General features: G+C 37.1%; 1 protein-coding gene across 1 annotated transcript in view; it reads left to right on the top strand.

The window, feature by feature from the left end:
* LOC140755173 (zwei Ig domain protein zig-8) overlaps positions 1–22,448 on the top strand; it is a 191,412-nt gene that overhangs the window by 12,868 nt on the left and 156,096 nt on the right. The window lies entirely within an intron of this gene.

Genomic DNA, 22,448 nt, shown 5'->3' with positions numbered 1-22,448 from the left:
TCGCCACACCGTACACACTGCTGCATATAGACTGTATATATATATACCATCGTATAGCTTGGCGCCACGGCATGCGTCGCCACGCCAGAAATCGGTTTGACGTGCGGCTATAGATGTTTCACATCAATAAATCTAAAAGATAATAATTTCAAATGTAAAATTCTTCGTGATTCAACTCCAGAGGCACTACATCCATCTATTTCTACCTTATATCCATAGTGTTAAGGGCTGTTTTGAAGAGTGTGAGTAAGGTAGAGACACGATGTTCTATGTGTATGAGACGTTTCAATTTAGTGTTTAGAAATAGCTACGAATCCGTAGCGACGACCTTAGGTAGGAATATTTAAGGGCGGCAGTAGTCACTTACCATTAGGTGGAGACTGGAGGTATAAAAAGTTCAAATTATAAACGGTTACAGATGATCTGTGACCTGTATTTTAGTCCAGCAATAATTGATTTGTTACTTCTTAGGACTATGTCGGCCGCGTGTAAAACCGTGTAAAAACTTGTGAGAGAAAATTTGAGTACAATAGCTTTTGGCGAATTAACAACTTCTTCAAAACTCAAATAACCGTCTAGACATAGCAAACATACGGGTTTAAAGACTTCGCAACAGGGCTTAGTAATAATTTGAATAAGTTTCAAATACATACATTTTTAATGTATCGTATACTTTATCATAATATTATTATATTGTATGCCTACCAGAGCATTTTTACAAAATCAAAAAATATTAATAATCAGACTGTTTAAAAATATAGCCTATGTCACTTTCACAACTTAAATGAATCCCACGACACCTTATTTGTTGAAAACTTATTTGTGAAGGTCGACCATAAATGTGTTCCCGCTCCTGAAAACTTAGCTAAATATAGACTTACCAAAATTGCTAATTTATAGGGTTCGCCACCAGGGTGATAATTGAATCCTATTAACAAGCTTCCACCGTCTGTGCATTGGACTGCATGTCCAATGAATGTACTCGTACTCATCCCCAGACGAGGACCTAGAGTCGGGGCAATTTGTACCAGAATACAGCAGCGCTTAGCGCTGTTGCTATAAGGCATACATAAGTATTGCTTATAAATAGAACATCTTAAATGTAACATAAGTCGGTCGCGGATTGTTGCGAAGATGCGAAGTAGTTTTATTCCAAGTATAAAAGTACAAATTGCTCCAATTTTTCACGGGAACTATTGTGAGCCGTAAATTGCGTTATAATTTAGGCCAAGATAAATTTTCCCACTCACAATAGAGCGACAAATAATCAAATGAAATTTATTAGATATTCCTGTCAGAATAGAATGGAAATAAATTCACCGTTATCGTTATGAAAAAACTCCTAACGGAAAATATTATAGCGCTGTGAGATTTATTAATATCTAGCGTTTGCTTCTGGCTTTGTCCGCGTTTCCATCTAAGGGACGTAACACACGAGCGACAGCCCGCGTCTGATCGATAGCGGTAATTACCGGCAACGGCTCGCGGCAGTCTGCGATGGGCGTCGGCAACCCGACCCGCCGCCAGCGACCGCAGTCTTCAGTTGTTGACGACAGATATCGACGGCACGGGCACCGTTCGTATATTAGTGTGAGGTGAGCGACACTTTACGAAGCGTTTCAACTTAGTCTTCAATGAAATCTTATCTGGAGTTGAAGTAAGTGCAGATTAGGCGGCTATTGCCACTTTACATAGGATGGATTGAATTTTCACAACAAAATGCTTACTATCTCTCGGATTTAATCCCTTTATCGCCTATGATGCATCATGGATTTCTATTTTGTAAAATCTCACACCAAAATTGTCTATTTTGATTTCAAACTTTTATATTTATTTTAATTTCATATACAATATTTATAGTATTTGAAAATGGATACTATAACCGACTCCAAACTACACAAGAGTACTCTACACGATATCAAAACTTCTTCTGAAAACTAAATTGAAACGCCTCATATCAGTAAGTTCGCCTTTCTCCCTCTAATCTTTGATAGTAGAATCATTGACACTACCGCTAAAATATTTTTGCCTGATACTAATAATAGAGTAAATATTGTATATTTAGGTTTGAAGGGCACCTTATGAAACAAACAAAAAATGTTTTATATAAAGAACAGTGTTGCTTTGTTTTCTTTATTAAACCTTGGCTTTGAGTGACTCGCTTTTTGGTTGAGTATTTGGAGTATATTTTTCAAAGGAAAATTAGTACAAATATTTACTAGACAGAAAGCTTACAAAAACACAATTCGTACAGTAACTAATACTGAGTTTTTCTTTTTTATTAGTGCTTATTTTTGTTTTTTTATTAAAAGAACTGTTCTTCAAAAAATAAAACAAAAATAGGTACAACAATAAATGTTGTCATCAACCCACTACCACTCCACTACTCAGGATGAATCTTTTCGTCTCACTCGACGATTAGTCTAAGTCACCTTAGTTCACCTTAGTATACCGTGCTGGCCAAGTACCTACTGATTGGCGAACTTCACATACCTTTGAGATTGTTTTTAAAGAACATCCAGGCGTGTAGGTGTCCTTACGATGTTTTTCTTCACTGTTCAGCAAGTGATAATGAAATATCATACACACAATTAAAAAAAATCATAGGTCTGGGGTTCGATCCAAGTTTAGGAAGCCAATTCAAATTAGCCTATCAGCAATGATTATGACTCAGTAGCACAACCGACTAAAAGTGAACCGACAAAAAAGAATTAATAAATTTATTTTCCTGCAGCCCCTGAAAATACGTAAGAAGGTTGCCATCTAATTTCCAATTTGTTTCGTTCTTGGAACTAATAACTATGATTTCTTTTTGAATATTTCATTATACTGAATAAAGATTTTTCCCGAAATGCTGTAAATAATATTATCATCTAAATGTTTATGAAGCCATTTAAGAAAATGCCGAGGTAGATATTTCTGTTTTGACACGATATGACATGAAGGTTATGAAATGTTCTACTATATTTTTTATTTCTTGGGGTTAGTAATTGGATTTAGAAGATATAAATTTGGACCTCAAAGCCTATACCCAGTAATGTTATTATAAGGGCTATGAAGAGTAGTGGCATCATCTGCTTAAATATAAAATTCACGTTTGTCTCAACTATTTTCACGTTTATATTAAATAGTTTTGAAGGTATCCTTTGCGGTTAGACTCAGAAGTCATAACACATACAACTTTTTCTATCTAATAACATCAGTGTTCAACGCTATTCCATTCTAGTTTCAAGTGATAAGAGAGTCATAGTTTTTTGAGGCGTTCCAACTTAGTCCTCAGGGATAGTAACGAATGTATGGCCGACCTGATAAGACAGACAGATAAGACAAAAGTCTTACCTCTGGTAAGAGATGAAGATGAGACCAAAGTCTTCCCAGAGGTACGTACTTTTGTCTCACCTAGGGTTGATGATAGATGTCCATGTGTGGCATGTGGTATCCACTTAACAGTAAGTGGACTGCATGCTCGTTTGCTATTTCTATATAATACAAATAAAATTTTTACATAGCTTCTTTATTTTCATGTTTATTTCGTTTCGGTTCACTTTAACTTTGTTTTTCACATTTTATCCTTACCAACTTATTGAAATCGTGAACTAAGTTGCTCTATTTTCAGCAATAAAATCCCTTCTTCCGTTTCCTAACTTCGAGGCTTAATAGAGATGAAATATTGAACAAAACTCGGAGAACTTTGATCACAAATCCTTAGCTTGAAATAGTTGAAATTCAAGTAACTTAATGTTCATATTTTTCTGTAACCTTAGTTTCAGTTATATCTAACGTAATTACATAAAATAAATAAACTATCATTTTTTTCTTGATTTAAATTAAATCAATTTACACACCTACATTTGTATCTAAAATTAGTATACATAAAGTATTTCAAAGCCTTCCTTCTAGGGGAGTTTGGGAAAATGATGAGTTTTTTTTACAAAAACGAGAGATTAAAAAGAAAACTAGAATTACAAAAAGATTGGGCTGTAGGGGGTATCAAATAATGATGTATACATACATGCATACGTAAAGTAAAGGTAAGTAGATATAGATAAATAGTTTTCCAGTTCACCCATCCAACAAACTATAAAACGTGACTAATTTAAAACCAATTTCCTATAAGTTTACGAGCCATTCACCATTATAACCAATGCTTTATTAAATTGACCACTCTACTGTAAACGGTCGATCTATTGTGGCGTTGAAAATGAACTCGATCTACGTCGCATCCTTTGTTTCAAGAAAATATTAAACTCTTTGCTTTTTAGATCTTCGCTTTTGTTTCGATTTTAAAGGGTAAAGGGTAAAAGGTAATAAGTTAACTATTTAAAATTAAGTATTCTTTAACAAAAGATTGGTTTACAAGTTAAGTTTTTTAGCTGTCATCGATTTGTTACTGCCTTTGTTATGTCCTTTCATGGTGAGAGTACCATTTTTATGTTGACTTTACATACTTTTAAAAACGTTATGAATAACTCTAAGGTAATTACAGTTTCTCTTCGTATTTTTCTTCACTGTTGCTAAATAAAAATGTGTTAATAATTCTTTATAACAAACTTTGCAACGGTAAAGAAAGAAAGAAGTCTTTTGAAGAGCGGAGATACTTTCCTGGGGTTCAATCATCAGAATCTAACGTGAGGAGCTAAATTAGAGACAACTAGTCCAAAATTGACTTCCACTAAGTCATCACTGGCTTTTACTGTGCTATGACTGACTTCCACAGTACTATCACTAGTATTCACAATTTCATCATGGGCTCCCAATATTCTACCATTAGCTTCAAATACACTATCACTGGTTTGCCTATCCCTTTCTTTCGTTAGACTATTTCAAGCTTCCACTATGTCATCCCTGACTTCCACTAGGCTATCATTGTCATAAATCATTCAACGTTATTTATTCGACCTATTTTACGACATGTTTACCGTACGTGTACGCCATAAGAAAACCATCTAGCAATACTATAGGTATGTCTACAACATCCCCTATAAACCTATAAACATTTTGGTACTAAGCCTACAATATTGTATCCGGTAATCCAATATTAATATTACATTAGACAAGCTCTGTCGTATAATATCCAATCTTGTAATCCAGGCTTAAACCTGTCAGACGCAAAGGATTGCATATTACTTACGTCCGACTTACATTGGACCTTCAATTATTTTTAGCGTCAAAATAAGTCATAAGTCAAATACCAGAGGATACTTTTCATTATTGAGTTTTACATCTAACTTATTTAGGATTTCGCGATATTTATAAAGTAATTCAATTTACAATTTTCATTAAAAGTTATCATAATATATATAATTAGATTTAAATTAAAATTACATTATGTCTATCTCGTGTATGATTAATACCATTTAATTTATCGACTACTAGCTATATTCACGCTTAGTTCATCAAAGTTTCTATGAAACAAATATAACATTCCATTAAGAGAATGCCATCTAAATTCCATCATATGATTTAGATATCATTATTAAGAGCTAAGTATTTGGGCTCTGAACCTACTAGGTTCCAGAACATTCCAAAGTTCTGTGTAATGAAACGTATTTGATCAACGATCGTTCTCCGTTGCGAGGTCAAACGTGAGTTTATTTAACGGAAACAGAAAGGGCCGAACTTAACGACAAATTCTGATTTATGTTCGATACGAAAAAGCGCAAGGGAATAAACTAGCAAGGCAAGTAAAGACAGGACGAACATAAACTTTTATTTATATATGGAAATAAAATGATACATAAAGTCCATATCATGAACAGTTCGTCGGAATTCGACCTGTTTGAGAAATGTTCCATAAAATCGGGATGTTGTTGCATTGATAGCGAGTAACGACTAGCAAGTTAGCGAAAAAATAAATCTTAAAATACTGATTACATCACAAATAATTTTGAACATAATTATGTTGTTTAGCAAGTCCTTGTGTCAAGATTCGATGGGTGTTGTAATTCATTGTTGTTAGGCGTTTCAAAAGCCTAGTGGTTAAGAAACTCAGCCTTCTGATCGAGGGGTCCGAGGTTCAAATCCCAGGCACGCACCTCTGATTTTTCAAAGTTATGTGCGTATTAGAAATTAATTATCACTTGCTAAACGGTGAAGGAAAACATCGTCAGGAAACCTGCATAGCTGACAGATTTATAACATTAAAAAACATCTCAAAGGTATGTGAAGTCTACCAATCAATACGGGCGGCCAGCGCGGTGGACTAATGGCCTAATCCTTCTCATTATGAGAGGAGACTTGTGCCCAGCAGTGGGATAATAATGGGTTGCTGATGAGGCTTTTCAATTTAGTTCTCGATTTTGATTTTGATATATCTGCCTAATAAAAGCTGTGTTAAGCGCTAGTAAGTTCTGATGAAGGGTTTGATAAGGGAGACATTTAATCGAGGCGTGCTAACTTAGTCCACAGTGCAATGCATCTGTATCGATATTTATTTTACGAGACAATATTACATCGCATATCGCTTAAAATGAGACAGTAAAGGGCATATCTGCACCATAAAATCGTAGGTAAGTCTGTCTTTTATCTCGGTTTATGGGTGCCTTCAATAAGATTACGTGGGTTATACTTATTTATGTATGGAAAGATATACAGACACATTCATATATTCAGTCCGCGTGAATTTCATAACGCTAGAATGTAAACAAAGTGTTACAGTGTATTGACGTTGAATATTTTATTAATATTATACAATATCATTGTTTTAAGCAGCCTTTCTTTATACTTTCGATAGTTTAATCATATTACCTCTCTCGTGTCTGTGTTTAGAGGGTGTCGTCGTCAACCTATTACTGACGTAATTGGACACTTAGAAAGGTTTAATTGCTAATACACTTGCGCGTAGTTTCGGCGATATTTATTTTTAAAATTGTTTTTATTTATTACTATATTTTTCGGATATTGAAGTTAAACTTAATAGGCTATGCCTATACTTTTTCGTCTATGTTAATAGATACTAGAGGTCACAAACTCGCTATCGGACACTTCAGAAGTGCTCAAACACTTTCGTGTAGTATTTGCAATATTTTTTTAAATAAAAAGACACTGAATATTATTGAGCAATCAATGTAAACTCGAAAGACAACTTGCTCCAGTCCTAACCATTACGTTACGACACTTAAAGAAGTGCCCAAACACTTCCGTGTAGTGTCTGCAATCGTTTTTACAAGCTTTTAATATTGACACCAAGTATTATTGAGCATTAAATGCAATTTCGAAAGACAACTTACACTCCAATCCTATCCATTCCGATACAAACTAGTGGTCGCAAACTCGAATCGGACACTTAGGGAAGTGCTCAAACACTTCCGTGTAGTATCTGCAATATTTTTTTAATAAAAAGACACTGAATGTTATTGAGCTTGAAATGCAATCTCGAAAGACAACTTACTTCAGTCCTATCCATTCCGATACAACCTAGCGGTTGCAAACTCAAATTGGACACGTAGAGAAGTGCCCAAAAATCCCGTGTAGTGTTGCCAATAGTTTTTTTATTATAAAGGCACCGAATGTTATTGAGCATGAAATGTAATTTTTTTATGCTAAAGACATAAAATGTTAGTGAGGATTCAATGCAAACTCACAAAACAACTTACACTCCAGTCCTATCCATTCCGATACAAACTAGCGGTCACAAACTCGAATCGGACACTTAGAGAAGTGCTCTAACACTTCCGTATAGTGCCTGCAATAGTTTTTTTTTTATTAAAAAGATAGTAATTGTTATTGAGCATTCAATGCAAACTTACAAACAACTTACACTCCAGTCCTATCCATTCCGATACAAACTAGCGGTCGCAAACTCGAATCGGACACTTAGGGAAGTGCTCAAACACTTCCGTGTAGTGTCCCAACAAAAACTAGCTGACCGACGGCACTGTAGTTGGAAACTTCGAGACAACTTGTTGGAATTCTTGGAAGCTTGTTTTGAGATACTTTTGAGAATGAAGTGGTTTTTAATAGAATTTACAATGCTGTTTCTTGGCTGCAATTAGTAGTGTTAAGTTATGTCGCTATTTCTCTTAATTTGTTTCTTTGTTTCATGGAAGACTTTGAGCTAGCGCCATCTACGCTGGTTTTATGCGGATTATGAAATTTTATTAATATAAAGTGTTACTCCGTGTTCTGATTACAAGGATGTGGTAAGGGAGATATGTTTTTCTTAGGTATTCCATCTTAGTCCTCAAGGGTAACAGCGGATCCATGGCCTACCTTAGGTAGGAATCCAAACATATCTGGGGTTGATTACAGATGTCCATATGCGGCAGTAGCCACTTACTATCAGGTGGACTGCATGCTTGTCTGCATTTAACATTCTGTCCGATCAAATTTTCATAATAAATTCCACAGGTTACTGTTTAAGTTGCGGTAAGGATTTCCCCTTACTGTAACCCCTATTATACATCATATGGGGAAACAATACGGGAAATACGCAGGTGGAGCCACAAGCCGCATACTCGTGAACTAATAAAAGCATTTCAAAGCGTCGGTTGCAATTTCTCTCTTAAAATAAAAAGCTATTAGCGTTAGCTTTAAGATCTTTACTTTTCTTGGCGTGCTCAGTGTTTTACTGCAATCCGGTAAACTGCTGTATTATAAAATGAACGAATTGAGTAAAAAGTTTATATAAATTGATACAATTGTGTTGGTATGTAACTGTTATGCGTACTTCATCACATTGTGATTTATGACATCAACAACTTTAGAATCCGAGGTTTAAAGATTCTTACTTATTTTAAAGCAGTGATAGCCCAGTGGTTGAATTCACACTCAGATTGAGGGGTCCGAGGTTCAAATTCCAGGCACGTACCTCTGATTTTGATCTGATGTGCGTATTAGAAATTAATTATAACTTGCTTTAACAGTGAATGAAAACATTGTGAGAAAACCTACACACCTGAGAGATTTAAAAAAAAAACTCATAGGTATGTGAAGTCTACCAATATGCCTTTGGCCAGGAGCGTGGACTATGACCTAATCCTTTTCATTCTGAGAGGAGATCCGTGCCCAGCAGTGGGACAGTATGGGTTGGCGACGACTTTTTTAAGAATAAAATGAACCCTTTTCCCTTCCAAAGTGACTTTTAAAGTCTACATCAATAATTTACATCGCTACCCCATCACCAATTGTTGTAGATATGTCTTAGAAGCGTTTACATTCAAAACTTTCTAACTACAAATGGACTTATGGACGAAGACAATGAACCCAATAATATAAATAGAACTCCATCATAAATCGATAATACGTATTTGCATACTACTTTCTACAACTACTCTAATATTTAACAAGCCGTTGGCAAGCTTCAGTACGATCGTTCACTTAATGAAAAATTCCTATCTGAATGATTCGAATAGTGAGTTCATTGCAGAATTAATTTTCTTGTTCACTTAAGAAAAAAAAACTATTTGGACTAGAAATATGATATGAATAAACAGAAAATTTGAAAATAATACATCTAAAAGCTTTGCTACAATATAATGTTTTTCTACTGCAATAAAAAGCCAATCAAATTATGTGTATACACTGGCAATAAATAATTATCGGTCTAATCCAATGTATGGTAAGATTTATAATGCTAATGTTAGAGCGATAGGTATTTCTCGCTTTTCTTAATTCGGTAATGTTTTTCGGGCGTTTATGAATGTATGTGTGTTTGTTTATGTATGTATGTTTCATTCTTTGGCAAGGCCTACAGCCAAAAAGCCTGAGGTGGCGTTCAATTAGATTCGTTAAAATTGTGGGAGTGACCCGTAGATTAGTAAAGATTACTCGCTCCTAACAAGAAAATGTAACCTTTTGACAACTGTCACTGTCATCTATTTCCATGTTTGAAAAATATTAAAAAATGTAGTTTTTAGATCATTTACGAATGAAACAATATTTCTTCGATTTCGTGTCTTAACTGCGCACGTCGGCATTGTTCCGCGTAAATTACACCATGACAGCTCCCTTCAATTACAAGGCGGTGAAATATCTATATTTAATTATGGAGTGACCGAAGCTGTTTTTAAGCTGTCGGGTTTTAGTTTTTATAATAATTCTTTACTATAGTCTGATTCATAATTAGGTGTCCAAAATGTAAACATAGGTGTTGACCTATCAATAAAATACGTTAGAAATGGTAGTTTCTTATTTTTGTCGATATTAAAGTAATACAACAATAATAAAATAATAGTCTAAATAAATTAAGATTAATTCACATTTTCTAATATTTATATCACCTCAATTTCGTCCCATACAGTAATAATAATAAAAACAAAGTTTATGGAAGAAAATTAAAATGTGGTAATGGTAACACAATCGGAATCCAAGACATTTCTTGTGCTGTCATTTTTAAGTTTCGTAACTGATATTATTCATTTTCGTGATTGTGATCGAATTCGAATGTTTTCTCGTTTACATAACGCGTTTGTTAAACTATGTATATTTGTTTAATTTTCGTTTTTTGTTGAATTTGTTAAAGTTTTTGTTTCGTGTTAATTTTGACAGTGACATTTCTTTGTTTACATTTTGGACACCTAATTATGAAGCAGACTATACTTAATTCATAGTTTCTCTTTTCAACGTTTCGTTAAGTTGTAATATATTCAGTTCTGAGTCTTTCAAGAGGATCCGTATAACAATAAAATTAGGTGTTTTTTATTACTTGAAAACATTATCTTATAACTCGTTAGTAGTACATCATCAAAGATCTATGTAATACCTTTCCAGAACATAAATTCTGAAATTATTTCCAATTTGTTTTCATTAAGTGCAGTAAGTGTTTTAACATCTCCACATTGTTTTCAAACTTTAAATGGGTCAGCGAATAAAGATATATCAACGAATTTCAACACTTCTTCGTCGTTGGCTGCTTCCTTTTTGTCACTTATTCTATTATCTTCTCCGTGAAATTAACGCTTTGTTTTCAAACGTTGTATTGTGAAGATTTCCAGAATTTCTAGTTTTAACGTAAAGTGTTTCGTGTGAGCTTTTGTCTTTTCATACTTCGTTACCTCAACGTAATTTTAGCTCAAGCTATTTTGTAAAATTTTATTTAAGGTGACATATTTCTAAAATATTTTTGGACTACTACTACTAACTGGAACTACTACAGAACTAGACTACTAGGAAATGAGCCTCTTTTCGAAAATTGCTTTCCTGTTGAAGGAAAATTATCTAAAGGTTTAATTAGGAAACCATTGTCATCAAGCAATTATCATGCTTGTTTAGGTGGTTCATTTTGTTTTCACTGATCTCCTTTTAGATTTAGAATAACTTTAACCATAGCCAAACACGTTAATCAAATGTAGATTACTAGTAGTCACCATAGACAACTTTAGTATAATTCAAAATATGTTATTTTTAGGGTTCCGTACCCATGGGGTACAAAAGGAACCCTATTACTAAGACTTAATAAAACAAATAAAATGATTTTGAATATTAAAGGGAGACACCCTTACATACAACAAACCAGTATTTATCGGCATTTTTCGATCTAACTTTTAAACCGTACTAGGAAAACAGTACAATTTTTTACAATCCGTAACTTGAATGGCTTTGTCTCATTTAACTAAGTATTGTTGAAAATAATTGGTGGTACGGAAGCCTCCATGTGCGCGTTCGACTCGTACTTGGCGAATTATCCACACGATATTTTCTTCAAGTATTGTAATCTTAGTGTATGCTAATGGCACTTCACTAGACTTATAGGAAAATAGCACTAACATAAAACAAAGTGCCATAAGTAGATTATGTATAAAGCACTAACATTCTCGTAATCAGTCACAAGCATAACCCATAACAGTGCCCATATCACGCGAATGTGCAATCAAAACCAACAAAATGCTTTCACCATTTCAAGGAATAATAATACACTGCAAGTCTGTTATTAGATTCTATCTAACGAGATATTGGATTATAAGTGGCACATCGTTATCTGATGGTTACTGACTGTATAGTGTGCTTTTAAATGTCCAAGGGGCGTCTTTCTGTTTTATTATGTGATGGGCACCTACCCTTAGAGGTTAAACTGCGGCGTCTGCTCTATGACAAAAGTGTTGTATTTTTTTATCACTTCCATTGTTATTATTTTCTTTTGTATGTATATCTGTTGTATATTGTAACTTGTATAGCATGTAAAATAAATGTTTTCTTTCTGTCTTTCTTTCTATTTGGGACAATGCAAGAAAATTATATGAGGCGTTTAAATTTTACTCTTCAGTGTCTATAAGTTCGGATCAGATAAAATATAGGTTGGTTTCTTTTGCTGTTTTTTCCATAAATCTTGCAAAGCTATTATAGTTTACTTATTTTCAAAAATCACTATGACAAGAAACTCCTTTGTAAGACAGACATAAAATGTTTTAATTTAATTCCATATACATAACTTTATTATCTTGTTTTGCCTTATAAACAGCAGTGTTAAGCGCTGCTGTGTTCTGGTTTAAAGATTGTGGTAAGGTTAAGGGACACACACTTATCCGAGGCGTTCCAATTTATTCCTTAGGGATAGCAACGCATATGTGAAGTACCTTAGGTACCTAGAAATCTAATCTTATCTGGGGTTGCCTACAGATTTATATGAGCGACAATTGCCAATTACTATTAGATGGACTGCATTCCCGTTTGCTACTTATACATACGTCATAAAGAAAATCTTATTTACAAATGTACTCATTGATTTTTCTTTAGTCGGAAACGAAAACAAACATATTTCACTAACTCTGTCATCTGGGTTTTCCAATTACTGCGCTTTGTCATCGCCATGTGGACGTTAATAACAACTTCATATTTACCCCAAGTGGAGACTGTTTGTCGTGTGATTGACTAAGTGGGGACGCCCCTACAAAGCTTGCCAAACAAGTGTCTGTATGACGCGCAAATATTTGTCTATGGTCTGGTTTGGGTTTATTTTTAGAATATTCGTCCCCTATTTATACCGATGGGTTTACAAAGGACTTACAATGTACGTAGAGATAATGCAATTTCAACAATTCCATAATTGGAACTTTGAATAAAAGACCCGTTTTATAAACATAATTAAATTTATTGTGACCAACAATAACTGAGGACTAATAATAAATACTTTTTTTGGGAAATTTCATATAATTTTTGTTTTAGTTAGTTATTCATTAGCGACTTATGCCTAGTACGAGTAACTAATGTACTAGTAATAATCAATTATGGCTATCTACTAAAGTATCTAATCGAACTATAATTCTAATTGTAAAACTTTGGGAGGCAAACATTTGTTAAGATTGATTATCACAAACTAGGGTAAAGAAGTCAATCCAGGGAATTGAAGGTGGTAGAACCCTTTGTGGTTCGACTCCGGCGGCACCACCGCCACACTTATTTCTACTTAATTACATCAGTGTTAGGCGCTGCTGTGTTCCGGTTTGAAGGGTGTGGTAAGGGAGACAGACTTTTCCGAGGCGTTTCAGCTTAGTCCTCAGGAGTATCTGTGGCCGACCTCAGGTAGGAATATCTAATCCTATCTGGGATTGATTACAGATATCCATGAGCGGCAGTAGCCACTTACCATCAGGTGGACTGCTTGCTCGTCTGCTACTCCTATATTATAAAAAAAACGTGCACACGCTTGCGCTCATGCATGCACACACACGTACAAATGTGCGTAAGTTATAAAAGAAAATCTTACCAACAAATTATTCCTACTTGTATTTATAATCAAACTTCACACAATCGAGTATTTTTCGGTAATTAAACTGAAAATTACTTACATCGTTTTAACAACTCCATCAGCGTGAACATTTAATTAAACATCAAAAAGGTTAAAGCGACCCGAGACGGGAATTTTCAAGAAAATCTTAGACGCAAACAAAATACCATATATAATGAGTACCTATGTATTACAAAGAACTTTGACGTGTACAAGTTTATTTTGATGAATAGAAGTAAATATATTGACAATATGACTTTTAGGAGTTTATATGGACAGGATAAAAGTGAAATATGTTATTTGATTTCGTCACACAAAAACGACAGATATGAAGGTCGTTAATGTAGTGTTTTGGTGTTAAAATAATAAGTGTGTTTAGTTGTTTATAATAAATAATATTTAAAGGTGGTAGAACACTTTGTGATTTGACTCCAGTCGCAACACCGCCACACCTATTTCTGCCTAATAGCAGCAGTGTTAAGCGCTGTTGTATTCCTGTTTAAGGGTGTGGTAAGGAAGACATAATTTTCCGAGGCGTACCAGCTTAGTCCTCAGGGGCAGCGCTGCATCTATCACCGGTCTGATGTAGGAAGATCTAATACTATCTGGGGTTGATTACAGATGTCCATGGTCGTCAGTAGCCATTTTCGGTGAGGTGGACTGCATGCTCGTCTGCTACTCCTATATTATATACTAGCTGACCCGGCAAACTTTGTACCGCCTCAAAATCTATTTATCAAATATATTCATAAAATATAGCCTAGTAGATAGTGTAGCTTTCGAATGGTAAAAGAATTTTTAAAATCGGGCCAGTAGTTTTTGAGCCTATTCATTACAACCAAACAAACAAACAAAGTTTACCTCTTTATAATATTAGTGTAGATAAAAAAATGATTTCGTCACACAAAAGCGGCATGTATTAAGGTCATTGTTACCTTAGTGTTTATATTTGAAAATGTTACTTACTTATATTTGACTGTCTATTATAAATACATATAATGTAAGTAGGGCGGATTAACACCTGTACTCATTCCATACTAAATAGGTCAGCAGTTTTAACAGACGTCGTTGACAGTTTCCCCTGAGTATTAAGTTCTCGTATTAGTATTTTAGCTTTGTGACACCATTTAACAAGAATACCCTGTTGTAGTGTTGTATAGTCCGCGTAGAACTGCTAATCCGCTCTGAATATAGAAATGAATCGCGTCGCCATAGCAAATGGTATGACTACACCTTCTCGGAACAACATCAGAGCGGACTAGGAGTTTACGATAACTATACCATTTAAGTTGAAAATAAGGCACTATCACGACATCTATTTCTGCTAGATTTAAACGAGGCCTTCTAACTTAGTCTCTCAAATCCATCTGGGTCCTACCTTAGGTATGACTCAAATCCTATCTGAGGTTGATTATGGAAGTTCATAAAAGACAGTTTTCTCTTCCTATCAAGTTTATTGCATGATAATTTGCTAATTACACAAATATTAAATATAATTTTTGTAGTTATAATGAAATATAATAAGACATAATACCCCTAAAATATCCTATTGTGTTTCTTAAGTAAAGTCTGATGAAGTAGCCAGTAATTTATATTTGAAACGATTTAACTAATATTAGTAATTCGGCGAACTTCGTAATAAAGTTAATGAAATTTCTGCTGACTCCACTAATTTCTTATAACAACTCGAGACTGCTTCGATTGCCATCAAAAGTTTAACTTTCTTAAGAGTTAGTAAATAAACACAGCTTAATAAATATACACAAGAAATTTTGTTATTATTTACTCCAGAAGTTTATACACTGCGACCTCTCCTAATAAACTCATAATTCGCGTAAATTATATTTGTACAAAAAGGGCTGTGATAGCCTAGTGGTTAAGAAACTCGGCCTCTCAATCGAGGGGTTTCTGATGTTTCAAAGTTATGTGCGTATTAGAAATTAATTATCACATGCTAAACGGTGAAGAAAAACATCGTGAGGAAACCTGTATACCTGAAAGATTTATAAAAAAAAAGAAAAAAATCTCAAAGGTATGTGAAGTCTACCAATACGCACTTGGCCAGCGCGGTGGTCTATGGCCTAATCCTTCTCATTCTGAGAGGAGACCCGTGCCCAGCATTGGGACAGTAATGGGTTGATGATGATGATGATGAATAAGGGCGCTTAGTGTTCATAATTTAGTAAAAGAAAAAATACTCGACTGCGGAGTGTAATGTTATTCTAGCGGATTTGTGGTTGCATGTCTAATTCTTTGGTAGGTACATCTTCTCAGCTAAAATAGCTGACGTGTTTTGACATATGTGGTGTCGTTGGGTTCATCTAAATAGTGGGAGTCATATAGCTATAGTATTAAACGGCTGTTCTTTTTGTTTTCATACTCATTATTATCTAACAAGGTGTGTAAGCATAATTCCGTGAATACTGTAATAGACTTATACTTATACTTACTGTAGTAGACGGTTTAATTTTAAACAAGCATATGTGATATTTCGAAGTTATTTGTGTTAAAGAAATTAATTATTACTTAGTAGTGAAACGTCGTGAACAAGCCTACACGCCTAAGATTTTTGTAAAGATCTTTGTGAAATCTCACAAAGGACGTACTGTCTACTGAGCTTTATATTAGGCATAGATACTATAATTGGTTGTTGTATTGGATACTATAATTGGATGATTATAATGATAAAGATACCATTTTTATGTTTGCTAAATATAACCATGTTACAAACTTGTAGATATAAATTAAAAGGTTTGTCGCCGTTGTGTTCTGGTTTGAAGGGTGTGTTCCATCCATCAGCCTTTTGAAGTCCACTGCTGGACATAGGCCTCCCCTAATTGGCGCCACTCCAACCGGTCCCGTGCCCTTTGAATCCAGCGGTTTCCCGCCGTCTTCTTCAGGTCGTCGGTCCACCTGGTCGGGGGGCGGCCTGAACTCCTTTTGCCTCCGCGTGGTCGCCACTCTAGGACCTTTCTTCCCCATCGGTTATCGGTCCTCCGAGCGATGTGGCCGGCCCATTGCCACTTCAGCCTGCTAATTTTGAGAGCTATGTCGGTAAGCTTAGTTCGTCTACGGATTTCATCATTACGAATCATGTCTCGTAGCGAAATACCAAGCATAGCTCTCTCCATAGCACGCTGAGCGACTCTGAGCTTTCGAACGAGGCCTACGGTAAAGGACCACGTTTCGGCGCCGTAGGTCATCACTGGCAACACACATTGCTCGAATAGTTTCGACTTCAGGCACTGAGGAATTTTGGACGAGAAGATGCTCCGTAATTTCCCGAACGCAGCCCAGCCGAGTTGGATTCTTCGAGTGACCTCCCTCTCAAGGTTGGACTTACCCATCCGGATCGTTTGTCCCAGGTAATTGTACTCGTCGACAACTTCGAGAGGAGTGCCATCAACAACTACCGGTACGGGTGTGACATGGACATTGGACATGATTTTCGTCTTGTCCATGTTCATCTTAAGACCCACCCGTTGTGAGGCACTGTTGAGGTCTCCTAGCATTTTACTGAGGTCCCTCAGCGAGTCTGCCAAGATGACTATATCATCGGCAAATCGAAGGTGTGTGAGGTGTTCACCATTGATGTTAACGCCAAGACCTTTCCACTCCATCAGCTTGAACACATCTTCCAACGCAGCGGTGAACAGCTTTGGCGATACGACGTCGCCTTGTCTGACTCCCCGCTGCAATTGGATAGGGTTCGTCCTCTGGTCGTGTACTCGGACTGACATGGTGGCGGCTTTGTATACACACTTCAACACCTCGATGTACCTATAGTCGATCTGGCATCGCTGAAGGGACTCCAGCACCGCCCAGGTCTCGATAGAATCGAAGGCTTTCTCATAGTCCACATAGGCAACACATAGCGGCAGATTATACTCCTCGGTCTTCTGTATAATCTGCCGGAGCGTGTGTATGTGGTCCATGGTGCTGTAGCCTTTTCGGAATCCGGCTTGTTCGGGAGGCTGAAAGTCGTCAAGCCTGCGTGCAATACGGTTAGTGAGGACCCTCGAAAAGAGCTTATAAACATGGCTCAGAAGCGCAATGGGCCTGTAGTTCTTCAGTAGGGTTTTATCGCCCTTTTTGAAGAACAGTACCACTACGCTTCTGCTCCACGCTTCCGGGGTAGTTCCGCTATTGATCACGGAATCAAACAACTTTTGGAGCGCCACTAGTACGGGTTTCCCGCCAGCTTTTAGCAGCTCTGTTGTGATTCCGTCATCTCCCGGTGCCTTGTTGTTTTTAAGCTGTTTGAGAGCCCCTCTAATCTCGTACAGGCTGACTTCCGGGAGGTCCTCGGTGTAGTGTCGGGTCAGCTTGGCACGTTTGTCGTTCACCATCTTACGGGCTGGAACTCGTGCGGAAGTATACAGCTGTCCGTAGTAATTCTCGATTTCTCTCAGAACTTCGGGCTTAGACGAAACTATGGTGCCCGACTCGGTCTTCAACCTCGTCAACAGACTCTGCCCAATGCACAGATCTCCTGCGAACACTTTCGAGCCGCGGTTTCGCTCAATAGCGTCTTTTACGCGATTAGCGTTATAAGAACGCCAATCGCGTCGCCTACTTTGGGAGATCTGTTTATTAAGCAGCCTGTATTTCGACATTGAGGTTGGAGACTGCACACATAGTTCTCGTCTCTCCCGCATAAGACCGAGAGTATGCTCTGAGAGAACTCGAGACTTACCACCGGAGGGGGCCTTGAAGTACTTAGACCCTACCTCGTGGACAGTTGCTACAACCTGGGTGTTAATATCGTCCACGGAAACGCAAGAATCGAGGCACGCGAAACGGTTTCGTAACTCAATCTGAAAGTCTTCGGAGCCCTGGATCTGGACAGGTGTTGGGCGGAGCGTAGACTTCATCAGGCGTGACCGTTCGAGCTTAGCGTTGATATTTAATGTGCCTCTTACCATCCGGTGATCACTTCCGGTTTTCACCCTGTTGATCACAGAGACATCATTAAATATGTGCCGTTTGTCTGCCAAAATGAAGTCTATCTCGTTCTTAACGGTACCATCGGGACTTATCCAAGTCCACTTTCGCTGTGCCTTCTTCTTGTAGAAGGAGTTCATCATAAAGAAGTCTTCCCTCTCCAAGAAGTTGGCAAGCAAGTGGCCTCGATGGTTTCGTTGTCCAACTCCAAAGGGCCCCACCTTCAGTTCGTCACCATTCCGCACGCCCAGTCTTGCGTTAAAATCCCCCATAACAACGGTATAATGGGTTTTTGAGGTATGTATGGCTCTACTTATGTCCTCATACATAACCTCAACCTCATCGTCTGGGTGTGTCCACGTCGGCGCATATACCTGTATGACCTTCAGCGAATACCGTTTAGATATTCTGAGTATAAGGTATGCTACCCTTGCCGACACACTGTCGACCGTTACCAAGTTGTTTACGAGGGATTTGTGGACGAGGAACCCGACACCTCCTTGAGACAGGTGTTCGCCCTCCCGGTGATAGAACAAGTTACCGGATTTAAGGATTACCGTGTCCTCCCCCTGTCTTCGGACTTCTGATAATCCTAAAACACTCCAGTTTAACTTGTCTATCTCTTCTTCCAGCTCCTGTATCTTCTCGTCGGTCCTCAGTGTCCTGGTATTGTATGTTGCCAGGTGCAGAAGTCGTCGTGTGTGGTAGCCGACTCTCTTCCGGGGATTCTTAGCACCCCCTGCCCCGCCGTTACCTTGGCCGCTACCATAGCCCGGAATAGCGGGGCCGCCGGGGACTGGGGGCCGTGGCTGTTCTGCACCTTTCATAGGGGGTTTATTGCCATAGTCACCGCGCCTGGCATGCGTGTTGGTGACCGCAGTGGGTGTTATTTATTTTACACAGGAAGATGCTGCTGCCCATCTCCTGGTATTGTCCCTTAGTCGACTCTTACGACATCCACGGGAAGAAAGGGAGTGGTGCTATTCGAGGCCGGCACCACACGGCACGGAAGGGTGTGTTAAGGGAGACATACTTTTCCGAAGCGTTCTAGCTTAGTCCTCAGGGGTAGCGGCGCATCTGTGGCCGGTCTCAGGAAGGAATATGTAATCCTATCGGCGCATTACAGATGTCCATGGGCGGCAGTAGCCACGTACCATCAGGTGGACTGCATCCTCGTCTGCTACTCCCATCTACACTAATATTATAAAGAGGAAAACTTTGTTTGTTTGTTTGGTTGTAATGAATAGGCTCAAAAACTACTGGACCGACTTTAAAAATTCTTGCACCATTTGAAAGCTACATTATCTACGAGTAACATAGGCTATATTTTTTATGAAATATATTTGATAAATAGATTTTGAGGCGATACAAAGTTTGCCGGGTCAGCTAGTATTATATAGAAAAACTGAGAGGTACAACCGCCACACCTGCGTTCAGCATTTCGGTGGAATGTATGCCGGCTGTCTTACATAAGGTGACCGTCTTCGTCCTCAGGTGTGGCAACGCTTCTGTGGACTTGAGCTTCAGGCTTCAGACTTCGGCTTCGGGTAGAACCTGTGCTATGTTATCAAGTTAATCACGGATTTTTATAAGCGTCACTGACCTCTTACTATTAGGTGGATTGCAAGCTTCTTTGCTACTCGAATCCAATCCCCAATCTTCTAAAAGTATTTCACAGAAAAACCTTTCTTGAAGGCTTAACCTGAGTTATCGAGTAAAAAATATTGAAATTACGTTGCGAATTCAATAAAAATCCCTACGCAAATAAGACAGCCTTGCCCTGGGCAGTCCCTTTGCTTCCAGCCTTAATCCAATTTTATTAGGAATCGAGGATCCATCAAAGGGCACAGATTAAATTGGCTATGTGACGGTAACAGGTTTATTGAGCAATAAATTTCGAGATGCTGAAGATATTTTATTAGCGCAAATAAAAGTATGATAGAATGAGCTGGGAATCGTAAAGGCAAATTACTTTCAAGTGTTGCTATTATTGTTATGAGGTTTTGTTGTAGTAGAAGCGTTGGACTTACAACTCTGCCACGGATTCGGACTTCATCGTCAACTCATTACTTTTGCACTGCTGGACACAGGTCTCCTTTAGGACAGAGAGGTGTTTAGGCCATAATCTACTACATTGGTCAAGTGCGAATTGGTACGAGTAGACTTCATAGGCCTTTGATGACTTTTAGACTTGTAGATTTTCTCATGATGCTTTCCTTCACCGTTATAGCAAGTGATAATTAATTGTTAATATGCACATAATTTTGAAAAGTCCAAGGTATGTGTTTGGGATTCGATTCATTTGAGAGGCTGAATTACTATCACTGTTATTACCTATCTAAGCCCTTAAATAATCCCACCATTCAAACTAGAAAAAGCCCAAACATTTCCCATATAAGACAGAAATAGAAATAGCGGGAGGTCCATTGCGATCAAACCACAAAGGGTGTTTTATTTTTATTATTTCGTTCCGCAGTATAGCGGTCATTCGTCTGTCTTTCAATCTCAATCCATCATTTCTCTTATCGTACCATTCAATCACTCTCTTAGTTACTACATACGGATAGTTATTCAAATATATTCACGTACATATTCGTTTCATCATTCATGTATTTCATATTTAGTAGAACCCTTAATGATTCGCCTTTTACGGTACCATCACTACTTGAATTTCTACTACCTAATGATAAATTAGACCGCTTATTGAGGCGTTCACCATATTGCATTATAATGACGTCACAATCTATTCATACATTGTACACATAAATCAAACGTGTATTCAAAATCTCAAAACGTGTATTCAAAATTTTAGCTCAATTGTTTGCGGTATTAAGCGGTGTTTGCGGTATTAAGACAGACAGACAGATGAGATTTGCTTATCCAAGGAGTATTAACTTAGTCATCAGGGGTAGCAATGCTTCTGTGACCTCAAATAAGCCTCTAATCATTCATCAGGAGTAGCAACGCTACTATGACCAAATAGGGCTCTTATCATATTATCTGGGACTGATTACAGTTGTTCATGGTTGGCAATAGCTACCATCAGGTAGACTGCATGCTTGTTTGCTACTTAAATACTACAAAAAACATACGAACTAACCAGTTAGTACTGGTTAATTCGTGAAATCATAAAAAAATCGTACTAAGAGTATTGGCAAGTTAAATAAAAACTAGTAAAAACCAAATGCTCCCGTATTTCCAATAACTTTTTAGTTATTACCAAGTACTGCCACTCACTTCAAGTAATTAAACACGTAGATTTACAGTTGTTTTGATTTTTTATGATATGTTTTTATGTTGATCGCTTTTCATTAAACATTTATAAATGGTTCGTGCTTTATGGTAATGTAGTCGAGATTATGAGAGTTGTTTTGATAAATTTATCGTCGCCTTTATTAGCACGATAGCTTAAACAAGTAATACACGTTTATCAAAAATTTCTGTTTTCCCTGTTATATTTAAATTTAGTGTTAAGTTTATATCTTATGCTATATTTAAAAATATTCATATTCAACGCATGTCGTGCCAAATTTTCATTGCATTATTCTTTAAGTATTTTTATTTCGTTTTCAATTGATTACTGCCCGACTGCTGGGTACCAGTCTTCTGTAAGAGTGAGAGAGAATTGTAGAATTAACACACCTTTGATTTTTTATTCTTAAACTAGAGGGTCTGTAGGTTTCTACAAGACGACCTCGTCCTCTGTTACGATAAGCAATAATTAAGTTTTAATATACACTTAAGTTTGAAAAATCAGAGCCAAGACATTTTAATCTCGGACCCCTCACCAAGAGCCTGAATTCCAACCACTAAAGGCTATGTTGTTGAAAGCTTAAAAACC

The sequence above is a fragment of the Epargyreus clarus genome, unplaced genomic scaffold (assembly GCF_041222505.1).
Source record: "Epargyreus clarus isolate Ecla_fem2 unplaced genomic scaffold, WU_Ecla_fem_2.2 ptg000032l, whole genome shotgun sequence".
Taxonomy (NCBI): domain Eukaryota; kingdom Metazoa; phylum Arthropoda; class Insecta; order Lepidoptera; family Hesperiidae; genus Epargyreus; species Epargyreus clarus.
Note: the sequence above shows the minus strand (reverse complement) of the source record. Positions and strands in the feature narration are given on the sequence as shown.